General features: G+C 34.5%; 1 long non-coding RNA gene across 3 annotated transcripts in view; it reads left to right on the forward strand.

The window, feature by feature from the left end:
• Positions 1-1,024: 1,024 nt before the first annotated feature.
• Positions 1,025-14,621, forward strand: part of LOC111064209 — a 31,534-nt gene continuing 17,937 nt past the window's right edge. Inside the window, exons 1-3 of one of the 3 annotated variants that reach the window (XR_005571143.1) lie at positions 1,025-2,769; positions 9,520-9,689; positions 12,038-12,153. This is a non-coding gene — a long non-coding RNA (uncharacterized LOC111064209). The remainder of the gene's footprint in view (positions 2,770-9,519; positions 9,690-12,037; positions 12,154-14,621) is intronic. The other 2 variants (XR_005571144.1, XR_005571142.1) reach the window with 2 other exon arrangements.

Here is a 14,621-nt window from a genome sequence, read left to right on the forward strand (position 1 = left end):
CACCACCTCTTCTCCCCTTTCCACCACACCAAACTCTAGCTCTGCAAAATAGCTATAGTGAGATCCTGTCAGCATCGGTTGGAAGAGAAGCATTGATGTTATATAGCAGGAGTTCTGACATTTCAAAGTGAATCTCACTTCAGCTAGCTCTTCCAACTTGGTCTCTTTCTCTATATTGCTGCTTCGTTATCCACCCATTTTCCATTCCCACTCTCCACTTATCTAGTGCGCTGGGCTCCTCGACGTTGCGAATCCCATCTCCATCTGGCTGCAACACCCACACGCGCACACACACGCAGACACGACATAAATCAGCTAAGTAGCCTCAGACTGCTCGTAAATTCCCTATCGGGTTTGCTCGGCCGATCTACAGCACGATAATGTTAGAAAGCTGAAATTAAGTATTATAAAATGATATCGATCATTGATGTATATTGGTCCATTCTTAATTGAGAATGTATGTTCTTTTATCGTGGGTTTCGAACAATTACTTATTGGCTGGAGGTACGACATAGCACGTTTGCTATCAAGTTTAAGAGCTACTCATAGTAATATTGATGAATGTTAGATCGTCGCCAAGAGAATATGATATTGAAATTGTTTATTCATTGATGTAATTTTGAAAAAGGAAGTAACAGGTGATAATCCTGTTTTAAAAGGAAAGTTTAATTTCAATAAAGAGTAGCATTATTATCGGAGGATGATTCATGACTTCAGGAATTATCATTACCATGAAAAATGTTTAAGATTTGAATCAGTCATATAACTCAATGAAGAAGTTTTGGACTCATCAAAGCCATCAGTTATCCTTTCGAATAAGCGAACCTGGGTGATTTTTTTATAATAAAGAGAATATATTATGAGTGAATAGGATTAGCTCTAGAATCTTTAGTCTGAACCATGAGTCACCAATATGGATCATCATCGACGCATATTATATATTTGGAAAATTCAAGTACATGAGAAACTGAACCTCAACACTTTTAACTTCATGACTATATTGCGCAATATATATGTGATTGATAATTTCATTCAGTATTCCTACAAAAAAATCATATAATTTTAATAATTAATAATAATAATAATTTATTCGACTAAAAACAAACATTGTACAAACAAATCGAAATAAAATAACATAACTGGTGTAGCAAACACCCACGCATGCACAATACATGTTTATCATCATAGACTAAATGAAGCCCCAAAGGTAATATAAAAAAAGGTTATATTCACTGTATCAGGGGTTTCCCCATAAACAAATTCTATTCTAACTGATAACAAATATTAGTAAGTGAAAAACCTACTCACAGTTACAATTATTATCAAATACTAAATAGTAGCAGTGAATAACATGGAAATTATACTGTTTGCATTTGTGACTGATTGAGCAATTCAAACTAGGAAAGGAGTTCTTAGAATCATCCAAAGAATTCGAAGTAGCTAGAATAACCTGAGATTTTCAATGATCTGAAAAAATTGAACAATAATAGGAATATGTTTCTGACTTGTCTTGGACACAATCTTACGCCGTAGCAAAGCAAGTGCTGAGAGGGTGAACCCGTCTAGCGAGTTGGACTGCTTCTGGGGAAGTTGAATGCTCATGCCTACTGTATACAGACAGTTACAGTTATTTTGAAAAACTGGTCTTGATCTTCCCCTCCATGATCAAGGACACCTACGTTGTTTCTCGAACGCAAGTGTATGTTGGTATCGACACGAAAGTAGACTCGAACATTATTGATGATGAAGGAAAAAGGGTGAACGTTTCGGGTTTTTCCATTCCTTCAGGTTGATATTTCTCTGTTCAGAATCAAATGATGCATTCAAGTTAAATAGGAATTGTGGAAAATATTGTAGATAAGAAATAACTCCATATTGATTTAAACATTCATTTAATTGAAAGGAAAGATTCCTGAAAAAATTTCAAGTGTTATCAATTCAACTTTACTCATGAAATTAAAGTAATTTATTAATTGCTGGAAATCGACTAAAGTATTCTCTCAAATACGGTTGCAGCATTAACTATTATCAGCAAATCAATAGGTGATGGACTCATGGAGATTCGAATTGATAGTCTTAGTCGGAATATATTTTCTCTTCTGTTAATGGAAAATAATACTTTGCTACCATATATTCTGTTTTCTATAGAGAAGAAGTCTTCGAAAGTCGGTTCTGTTATATTTATCAGTGAGGATATTACAAGGTTATGATTTCTGTACAGTCTATACCATTTCTTATCTGGATGACGTGAATTTGCCATTTTACTAATATTTCTACACTCAATTATCTTGAAGGCGTACATTGAAACATTCCGTTTCAATATTCGAAGCAAGAATGTAGAATGTTATTAGAAACAAACCTGACCGTTACATTTCAGATAGTTAGTTTACCCTCAGGATGCTCTCCCTCCGATTCCATCCTCTCTGAACACAGTATCTGTGAGTCGAGTGATTGTTGGGAACCTGTTGGAAGCTGCGAGCAGCTAAGAAGTGATCACTTTTGTCGACTACAGGTTGCTGAGTTGACCTCCTTGCAGCGAAGGTGACTGGTACCTGACCAGAGGGTGCGGGCAGCAGATCCGGTTGTGCCTTTGTTGTCACTAATTATTATGCCTGCTCACTGCTTCCCAGTGACGCATCACTAGCGTGGGTACAGCGACATCGCTTCACTTGCTAAGAAGCAGTATAACTCAGTCGGTGTGAGGCTCTGGATACATCAACACATCATGTATCGAGTAGTGTATCCTGATACTTCAAAGTGGAAAATGAGGTGCGTTGCTTCAAAAACTTAATTATGTGTTGTCGATTCAAATTTATTGTTATCTAATGTTCTCAAGCCCCGCACATCACATCGAATTTTGTTTGTACGGTATTTTGCCATCCTAATAAATTATTAGGATTAAATTATTAGATTATTCGATTGAAATAATTCATTTCTGTATATATTCAAATTCATTTCAGAATATTTGAATTTCTCCTATAGTATTCTAATAGTTTCGACTCTCAAAAACTGTGTTTGAATATGAGAGTGACTATCAATGACCATACCTTGCCAGTCATCATTTGAAAATGTATTCTATCCTATTTCAACTTTCCATACTTCATGACTCTGTGCAATGTATTGTAGGATTCAGTGCAATGTATCCTAGGATATATTAATTACATTGCAATCATTTGGTTTTCATTGCAAAAGTGCCTGCGATTATATTCTCTAAATTATATCCTCAATTTAATGTATAATTTTCTAGCGCTCGGACCATGCTCATGTTTCATATGTAAGAGATAACTGCCCTGTTTATAAGCTTTGATCGAGGAATTGAACTGTTTATCACACTTAATTACAATGGCTTTGCATTTTGACGCCATAAAGAATGATTCCTTCTTTGATTTAAATTATTCAAGGTACCAAAAAATCTAACTGGTAGAATAGTGATTCTGACTTAAAACCGCCAACTGTTTTATTCCACTCTGTCTAGCTTGAACTTGTCATATAGAAACATAGAATAGAAACATTCATCAACTTTATTTTTGATTCAGCATATAATTTTTATTACTTTTTCAATAACTTTCTAATAATGGATATAATATGGTGCTTCAACCGTCAGTCCAATATCATACAAATTGTTTCGTTTCGATTTTTCCCGAAATTTCTTCACGTTTTTGGACCCATTCACACATAAATTTCAAGCTCAAGCCCATCCATCTTGTTTCAAATTATCAATGCTAATATGCTTATAGCACATTCTCTATTCAATCTCGTGATTGTGGAGAAGAAATTCTTTGTTTGTTGAAGTAGCTCAGCCGAAGCGACCACCTGTGAATTGTGACAATCAATCTCTAAGAATAAAGATTGCAATTATGTATACAGTGCATGGATTACATACCGATTGTGTTCAGAGGACATAATATAACATCCTCGATTCATAAATTTAATCTTGGTGACCCTCTCATGTTTGAGAGGAGGATAGAGATGTTTGTCTATGCCAACAATATCACAAGGCAAGTACGAAATACCCATTTGACTAATGAAAACCAAATGATGACGTTGACAGTTGATATGAATTGAGTCTGCTTGGAACAATGATCAATTGAAGTGCGTTACTACCTGGGAAATCTTCCGAAATATTCAGAACATGAAGATTCATGATATTCAATAGTGAAGTGCAACTGCAATTAAACATCTATTAATGATTAACTCTGTGTGATAAATTTTATGTAATCAATTCAATTTATACTATTATAGCAGTAATTTGTTTTTGATGATACAGTTCACTTTAAAATGACAAGGTAAGGGGATCTTATCTTGGGTAACACTCCAGAATCAAAATTTATCAAATCTATTCTACAGTTTGGGCTCTATATAGTGATGAATTAGTCAATTTATTATTTATATGCTGTTATATAATCTTGTGATCTTAGCACAAACGTTAGAGCATAGTCCCACATATTCCACAGTAGACATAGTTCTTCTGTGAACAGCTTTGATCCTATAGCAGTCTAGATTCATGACTGGAATCATTTAAGTAGCCTTTACAACGTCTCCATACATAAGAATCATGAATTCATCTCTCCCAGATATTATTTAAACTATGAGCTGGAGAATTAATCGCACCAAATGATTCATTGTTAACATTCCATTTCCTCAATCAAAATATAGAAGAGAACTGGTATGCACTCTTATCTAAAATTCTGTTGGAAACTCATTTCACTTATTTCATACTCTATTAGACAGTCATGGAGAATTAAGAAGCGAAGAAGGATAATAAATTGAGAAATAATATGAAGTAGACCAGTTAAAAAGACATGTCGAGTCAAACAGAATACAAATGAATAAATATTATAATCCTTTTGAGAGATGATGAGGCTAGAGGAGAGACTGATGAGCAAGGAAGGCAAGATTACAATATGAGGTAGGAAAGATATGTAATTTCCAGCAGAGAATTCGGATGAAAAAAGCACAAGCGAAATAGGAGCAGGAGAAAATAATTGTTGGAAATGACTTGCAATGAGAATAGCAGGAAGAAAAGCTAAAGATGATGATGGTGATGATGATGACGGACAGTTAGGAAAAGAAGGAGAGGATTATGAGGATGATGATGATTATGCTAGTGGTGATGAAGAGAGGAGTGAAGCTTGATGGCGAGTGTTAATGAAGGAGGGAAGCGAAAGGCCTGGACGCACAAATTACTTGGCCGGAGCAAGGAGGGTGAGAAAGTGCTTGAGCCAGAAGAAAAGAAACGCTGGTGGGACGGGGAGAGCCCCACAAGATTAGAAATGCCAATTCATTATTTGAAAGGACTCGGCTGGGCTGCTGCTGAGAGACGTCTGGTGGAAGGGGGAAGAAAGGGTTAGCAGCTGAGGAAGAACACGAGGATATTTGAATTTTAATGCTTGCCTGAACGTTACAAGGGAAGAAGGAGTAGTGGGGCGAGAGAAGGAGGAAAATGTACACGTCTCAAGTAATCGATATAGACCCCTGGTTTCTGTGCGATAAATCAAGAAGGGAAGGGATGCCCATCCCCGAGATGCTGGAAAAGAAATTGTATTCTTCAAGTAAGTGGTAGCTGAGGGTTGCGGGGTGAGAGATGCCAAATTGCTTGGGGTGGTGGGGGAGAGCAAAGCCGTCGAGGGTTGTTGGTGGGTAGGAGTGGGGGTGGTATCCCGAGAGTGGTAAGAAAAGAAATGAGCCTGCAAGGGAGCGCGGAAGGAAGGAAGGAAAGCTGCAGAAGGCTTTCAGGGGGTTGAAAGGGTTGAAGGGGTGGTTGCGATGAGGAATTCCAGATGAGAACGACTGGAGCTCGAGGCTTGCAGGACGGGTCTTTCTGGTGGGAGGGAGGACATCCACCTCCCACCCCTCATCTTGTCAGACTTCTTTTCTCTCGAACCAGCAAGGCAAGGCAACAACCCTTTCAGACCTTCCCCCCACCCACCAACCAGTCCTACAACCTCCCTCACCCTCGCCATTAGCTTCAATATAATCCCTTTCTAACGATATTAGCATATTACGTGCCCAAACTACCCGGTCGCCGACTGGCTCTCAAGGTGCTTCCATTCTTACTCTGCACACACATGCATTCTTTTAATGTAATTTCAAGAGAAAAAGAAGTCTGAGAAACGAATCAACTTTTAAATGTGGGACTTATCTCGTCCTGACTTCCGTTCAGCTTGCTGACTAATCCTTGAAAACAGAGTTTCCGCGCTAAAAATTACAATTCAGAATATTCTGCATGTCTTCCCTTCAGCAAAATGATTTATTCTCTTCAAGATAATTATTATCTTACGTTTACTCCCAACGTTTTTCTTACTCTCCTTTCGACAAGAGGAACGTTTACACAATTTAGAATTCAAACTCAAAAGTTATCAACTCAATTCTTGGAGACTCAGCCATCACCTTAGAGTACGAAGTATGAGATGGTTCTTCAATTAAATTTGGGAGGACTCGATTTTAGAAATTGTTTATTTTCTTTTCATATTGATAAGTCTCACTCATATTCACGAGTATCAAAAGATATTCGAATTCACACACCTTAATAACATAATATATACTCTAAAATAGTCCATACATTCGAATGTATATTTCTATTGATATTTCCAATTGGTTATCTGAAACAACTCATCTAAACCTTGAACTGTGCTATCATTCCTCTATGATTATACCTATTAACTTGAATTAACACAAATTATAATATATTTGTCAACTTGAATTGTGAATGAAATCCATCAGTAATATCAATTTATTGTTGATTGTTGAGCGGGCGCTTACTAACTAGTCCAGTCAAAGAAAGGTTATAGAGGGAAATGTTTGGAAGACAATTTTCAACCCCGCAGTTCTGTTAAGGGTAGTAAGGAGGTAAACATATCAAAAGTCCCCACCCCTACCCCCTGTGCTTAGGGGGTGGGGTGGCTCACAGGTACCATTTTTTGGTTTCTCGCATATAACTCGAAAACTATGTATCTAACGGACATAACTGTTATATACAAAATTGAAGCTTACATAATTTCCTACAATATTCATCCACAACTTTCCATATCTTCTATAGTTCTCAAGATATCCGCTCTTGAAGGTGTGACATTTTAAGAAAAAACACGATTGCCTTCAATTTTTTCAATTTTTTGCTCTTATAACTTTTTAAAAATCGATGGGAAAAATCCATGCTAATTATGAGCTTACTAATTATGATGATTATGAGCATTGAATTATTTTTAATTTGATGTATAATTTCACACTTTTACGAATTTCCCTACAACTTTTGCAGCAGCTCTAGTGTAGAGTGTGAAATCTCCATTTCCGCAATAATAGAGCAATAATTGACAAAGGAATTTGGAGGGAATGTTTTAAACACAATTTTTGACGTCGCAGCTTTGTTAAGACTAGTAAGGAGTAGAACATACATTTGTTCAGTGGAGTTTTGTGATAGCCCCAACAGCCAAGATACTCGCTCTTGAAGATGTGTAATTGCTAAAATAACAGATTTTCATTCAACGTTTGCTCTTTCAGGGCTTATAACTCTTCAACAATGCATTGTAAAAACTTATGCTTCTTGTAGAGCATCAAATTCTCTTTGAAATGATGAATTATTTCACTATTCCAAGTTTTCCTTTCATTATTGACCGAGCGAAGTGAGGTCTAAGATTCAAGTCGACGGTTTTGCATTTCTCTTAATGTTTAAATGTTTAAATGTTTAAATGTTTAAATGTTTAAATGTTTAAATGTTTAAATGTTAAATGTTTAATGTTTAATGTTTAAATGTTTAAATGTTTAAATGTTTAAAGTTTAAATGTTTAAATGTTTAAATGTTTAAATGTTTAAATGTTTAAATGTTTAAATGTTTAAATGTTTAAATGTTTAATGTTTAAATGTTTAAATGTTAAATGTTTAAATGTTTAAATGTTAAATGTTTAAATGTTTAAATTTTAAATGTTTAAATGTTTAAATGTTTAAATGTTTAAATGTTTAAATGTTTAATGTTTAAATGTTTAAATGTTTAAATGTTTAAATGTTTAAATGTTTAAAGTTTAAATGTTTAAATGTTTAAATGTTTAAATGTTTAAATGTTTAAATGTTTAAATGTTAAATGTTTAAATGTTTAAATGTTTAAATGTTAAATGTTTAAATGTTTAAATGTTTAAATGTTTAAATGTTTAATGTTTAAATGTTTAAATTTTTAAATGTTTAAATGTTTAAATGTTTAAATGTTTAGATGTTTAAATGTTTAAAGGTTTAAATGTTTAAATGTTTAATGTTTAAATGTTTAAATGTTTAAATGTTTAAATTTTTAAATGTTTAAATGTTTAAACATTTAAACATTAAGACAAATGCAAAACCGTCGACTTGAATCTTAGACCTCACTTCGCTCGGTCAATAATGTAGAATATTATTCATCATAAATCAGCTGTCTAGTGGACTATAATACTACCCGTTCAAAAACATCGAACATCTTGAAAATGTATCTTTCCATTAACGTTAGTAGATAGTTGACTATAATACTAACCGTTCAAAAACATCGAGCATCTTTAAAATATTGTATCTTTCCATCAACGTTGTAGACAGTTGCAGCCAGACCTGATAACAGCGCTCACACTCACATTCCGGGACGACACTTTACGGTACGATAGGACAGAAAACTCTATGTTTATTCAGGATTCCTTCTAGACATTTTCAATTGATAAAATATTCATTAATTTTTGTGAAAACATAGCAACAGGTCAATGTAACTCACTGAGCGCGAGGTTTACTGTTCACAGAACTACCAGTTATAGCAGCTTCAATCACAATTCACAGTTGAATAATAATTTACTCCTAAAAACTGTTATTTGTTTTCTCCAAGATCAAAAACTCACTTATGTTAATAAACTCAGTTCACGTTTGAATTTGTATCCCATATGATGATTTATCCACTTTTGTGATAATCTTTCCATCTGATGAAAATATTTCTCAACTATCTCGAAATTAATTTTTTTCAATGAAGAATATTATAATTTGTTCTGCATTATTCAGTTTTATTCAGTTAATTCAATCATTTTTTATTTTATTTTCAATCACCAATTGATTTTTTTTCTCAAATGTGAGAATATTGATACTGATGTGCATGCATCATAGAAAATATTGAAACCCTACCTTATAGAAATATACACGGCAAGACATCTGCGTAATGCATGCATCCACTTGCCACTTGATCATGAATAATTATTCTATAGTCTGATTGATCCTATCTTCAAAGTAAATGATGATAGTGATATCAGAGTATGGAGGAATTCCTCTTCTTTTCATATTATCCTTAAAATGCAAAATTTCAAAAAACCTTGTGTATACATCGACGCGCAGTTGAAAAAGGAATATTCCTGCCAAATCTCATCGAAATCTATCAACGTGTCTGGCCGTAATCGCGTTACATACAGACAGACAAAAGCAAATCGAGTTGAAACATAGACCTCACTACGTTCGGTCAATGAAATGCAATATTATGCATTTAAATAAATGCAAATGCTTTATGAATTTGACCTATATCTCCCATTACAGGGTCATAAGAATCGCATGCTACAATTTCGAGTTACATGATGTTGGAGGTGATTGAATGGAAGACAACAGAATGATCGACTGGACGTAATGTTTCCTAAGTTGAACACCCTGATGATGGTTACTGATGATGATGGTTCTGATCATGGTTACTACTTGCAGGATTATTCAAGGTGAGAAATTCAATTCATTTGTCACTGTAGCCTATCTGATGTTCGAAAAACGAAAATAGCCATGGAAAAACAGCTAGAATCTCTTTCTAAAGCTGCGTTTACACTGGAGTTAATAAAACTAGTTATTAACAAAAAGTTATTAACTTGACTGAATCGTCAAAAATTTCTCTTGACAAAAGTTAATAACTCATGTTTCTAACAGAAAATTCCTTTTTATTAACAAGATCTTGTTATCAATGTAATTGACTTCCATAATTATTATGATTTCATTTAACGAGACTATTCATATGATATAACAGCCGAAATAAAAATCAAAAAATTGTCCTCAAATTTGAATTGAAACATGTGTGTGATCATTAAAATAATGATCTTCATCTGATCCAATGTTAATAAATTATAATGCGTTTACACCAGAGTTTAAAACAAAAGTTTTCATCATAAGTTGATAACATTTTCTTTTGGCTGCTAGTTTTGTTATCAACAAAAGTTAATAACTCAGTCACGTGTTTTGTCTGGAGCTGTAGTTATTAGGGAACAGCTGTAGTTGTAGGGTAGGGATGCTGGGCAAACGGGTTGCGGGGAAGATAGTAACCTGTTGTTAACAAAAGTTACCGACTCTCGATGGATAACATAAATCTTGTTAATAACAAGGAATTTTCTGTTGAAAACACGAGTTATCAACTTTTTTCAAGAGAATTTTTTGTCGATTCAGTCAAGTTGACAACTTTTTATTAATAACTCATGTTATCAACTCCAGTGTAAACGCAACTCAAAATGATGTTATTAACTTTTGTAATTAACATCGGTTGATAACAAAAATGTTAAAAACGAGTGTTATTAACTCCGGTGTAAACGCAGCTTTATTCTTTCTTATCAAGTCAGAAAGTGAACATCGAATAGTTCGATAGTAGTTTGAGTAAATCAGATGATGAATAAAAAAAAATTTGGTGTGGCGCACTCACACAACTTTCCTTGGCGCACTCACACAACTTTCCTTGCTGTTATGAGAATTGATCACTGACGCTAGTGTTCACGCGCATCTCAAGTCTACTATCCAAAGATCTGAACCAGCTGGTGACAGGACAATAACGCTGAAGACAAATGAAGTCTGTTATCTCTCCATAGTGAATGATTCAATAAAATCAACAGTTGCCAACAGTTTGCATTTGAATAATCACATTTTCTCGAATTCCGAGCTTACTTTTAATTTTAGGTGGAAACGTTACTGAACATTAATTGTAGAGATTCTCATGCTCAATCTTTTTCACTTGAATTTCTTTGTTTGAATTGTATCTGAAGCCTGATAATTGGGAATCTAAAATCAAACTATGCATAGATGGGGCGTAGCTCCTGAAATTTTGAACGACTTGTGGCAGTTGTGACCTTTAAACGTACATAAATTTAGAAATTGGGGTACATCAATTTTTCCTATTACCCATGGTAATAGGGCAAGGAAAGTAAAAACGTTTTGCTAGTCAATAGTTCCAGTTGTTGAACTATAGTCAACCAATGAGGATAGAATGTAACATTACATTCTAAACTAATGTTACATTCTATACTCTCTGTAGTCAACTGCATATTATGAACAAAAAATATTGGAGTCTCTTGTTGCATGATAATGCTATTGTTACGAACTCAGGTAATTTCATAATAAGCCTCTCTCAAGATCAGTTAATTCCCAGTAGATATCATTGTTTTAAATGGAGGACGAGAGTAAAGCTTGTGAGTAATGTCAATAATCTATGACAGATTCTTTGTGGAAATAACTTCAACTCATCACTTCAATTCATCTTCCTATACTTATGACACAGCCAATTTATCGAATTAATTTCTTTATCTTTATTTCAGTGGAGAAACGCAAAAGGCTTCGCAAGTTTCATGTTGTCGAAAGTTTATCCTTTCCTTGATGATGTTGATATTGTATTATAGGAAGATTGGTGATTTTGATAGACATAGATACATCAATACCCTACTTGAGTTTTCACTCTAACATCAATCACTTTGAATAGCTAGTAGACTACTTGAGCAAATTACATCCACTTCAGCAAATTTTGAATACGAGAATCAATTCGTTTCAGAGTTATGCAATTCGCTTTTCTACGAAATCATACATGTTCATTGGATTTTTTTTGTGAAGAAACTCAAGTCGCTTTCTTCTTCATGAAAGATGAGTGTTGTCTATGAATGAATTTACACGTTTAACATGGATTTCCTCGTTAATTGGAACTTATGTTTTCTGCTATTTTTTCTGGATCAAAAGATCGGGAGTTATTTCCTTAGATGTAAGACTCTTGTTTGACCTTTTAGATCAAAAAACTAAAACTAACTATTTGAAACTACTGTTTCAGATTCACTACCAAGATTTCCGCATCAGCCTTGATTATCAATTCACGTTAGGCTATGAATATGCATACCTGATCATTCAATTCCATTCTGAATCCGTTATACAGGCCTATCACTGTAAGTGAGTATTCGATTAAAACAACTGTATTTGTTCCTTAGTTCCCCTCGAATAGTGGCTAGAGTATTATAAAGTTGCTCCAATGTTACGTTTTCAAATCCAGGTTATCGTTATCCAGGTACAGTATTGTACGTCAATAAGCTCAATAAGTTGTATGAGAATATGATTTCGATTGACAAGTTTTTAATATTGCTTCCACTGTTTGAATTGTTTCTAGTTAATGCAGTCCACATAGTCTATCCCAATCGATTGAAAAATATCCATTGAAATACTCCAATAATAGCTACACGATATACTTAATTTTGTATTCATGTAGCAAATAAAAGACCATCTCAGTGGGAGAACACATTGTATTGTCATGGAAGATCTAATGATTCAAACCTGAATTCAGTATTTCAAACACAAACACACTTCTACGATTTGTACTCATGTTCTTTAGAATGAACGAGCAGGTGTTACCCGTGCTCCGCAAAGGTCTGTTGAAAGCTCAAAATTTGGTTTCATAGTATCATGTTGATTTTAAAAGTATCAACAACTGTGATAATTTACAATGAAAATACTATTCGATCTCACGTAAACTTTGTAGCACAAAAACGTTTCATTATAATTCGAGATTAATGGAATTAGAAATTGGCCTATAACCATCCTCGGTTAATTAAGAATCTTTATGAAAAATTCGAAGTTGATCAACTCAGTGCTGGTTGCACAAAAGCCGGTCAAGTTTTAATCATTATTAATACCACGAGAATCAGCCATAACCTTCTCTTATTAGATCTCGTGGAATTAACCATGATTAAAATTCAACCGGTTTTTGTGCAATACATAGTAATTCAGAAGTAATGATGCTACAAAACTCATATCCCGTACATGTTATTGAGACAACAATTTCTTCTCGTTATATATATATATATATTATATATATATATATATATATATATATAGTCATAAACTGGATGAAAATCTGAAATATAGTATGGAAGATTATGATCGCGACAATCCAAGTAATGTATCCAGTTTAGTATGCGTGAACAGAATAATTCTAGACCCAATAATTCGCAATTTCTAGATTACCTTGGTACTCCATATTATTATGAATATTCAATGCATCATCTTTCAAATATCGGGGACCGAGCTTCGCTCTGGAGTACAGAAGCATATAAAATGTATAACGAAAGAAGAAATTATAATAACATTCATACAGAAATGTTCTATCTAATCACAGTAAATTCCCAGAGGAATGCAAAAATTTCCCTCATGAAAGCCCAGTTGCAAAAAAGCCGGTTAAATTTCAATCCTGATTAACTTCACGTGAAGCAAATCAGAGAAGACCATTAAAAAAAGATGGATCTACTGGAATTAATCAGGATTGAAAATAACTTTTTGCAACCGGCACTAAATAGCTGATTGAATGATTACAAAAGTTCAACAGCTGAGTCATAATTCTGACACAGTCCCACACACATGAACTCGCTCACTCAATTCCATCACCAACAGACGACAAAATAATTATTATCATCTGTTTTTCCAAGGATGAGTAATAATTATCCTTTTAATGTCCTTCAGCGAGTTTTCCCAGGGATGAGACTTAGTGCATTCGAATCTTTACATTATAAACCTACTATGTTCTGAATTTCGTGAGAGCTGTTTTCGAGATTCGGTGAAATACAAACATATAAACATCTAAACATATAAATATACAAACATCTAAACATATAAACATGTGAACATATAAACAGAAGTTGTTCGTTTAATAGTATAGGATATACAGTAGTGCTAGAATAATGAAAGTCACATCGAATTCTCGAATTCAACTCGAACTCCACATTAAGATGAGCCACCAATGACTGATGATCACATATGTTTGGAAAAGCTTTCAAATAATTAGTACATCTTGATTGTCTCTTTCGGGGAAGACTCGTTCTCGACTCATTACTGCTGAGTAAACATGGGGACAATTAAGATTTGTGATTCAGAAGGATGTGATGGGAGACTCTGGATGGGAAAATCAATGGTAGGCAGAATTTTGCGAGGGTGTGAAGTAAGGAAGGAAGGGTTGCGCCAGAATGAGGGTTGTGGCAAGGTCTGTTGTGGTGCGGGTTGCGGGGGAGGTTCTTGAGTGATCTCGAAGAAGACGCCATATTGGAGATTGCAATGTGTGTGTAGAGAGAGAGATGGCGGTTATTGATTCTAGTCTACATTTATACACAAGCTTCCTTCACAGCTTCCTTCTTCCAAGGACCACACACATTTCCATTCTCCCACACTCAAAACTCCTCAAATATTTCGCTGTTTTCTCCACATCAAAACCTCCACCTTCTTCACAAAAATTGGATCACCTCTTTCCCTTGGAGGATTGCTCAGTCTCATTCATTATTGAAACACGACCCTTCTCTCATTGCGAAAGAAGGGTCACTTTTTCCCTCAGCATACCCTCCAGCCCCATTTCGAAATTATTTTCCATTACTGACCAT

This window comes from Nilaparvata lugens, chromosome 4 (genome assembly GCF_014356525.2).
Source record: "Nilaparvata lugens isolate BPH chromosome 4, ASM1435652v1, whole genome shotgun sequence".
NCBI classification, from domain to species: Eukaryota; Metazoa; Arthropoda; class Insecta; order Hemiptera; family Delphacidae; genus Nilaparvata; species Nilaparvata lugens.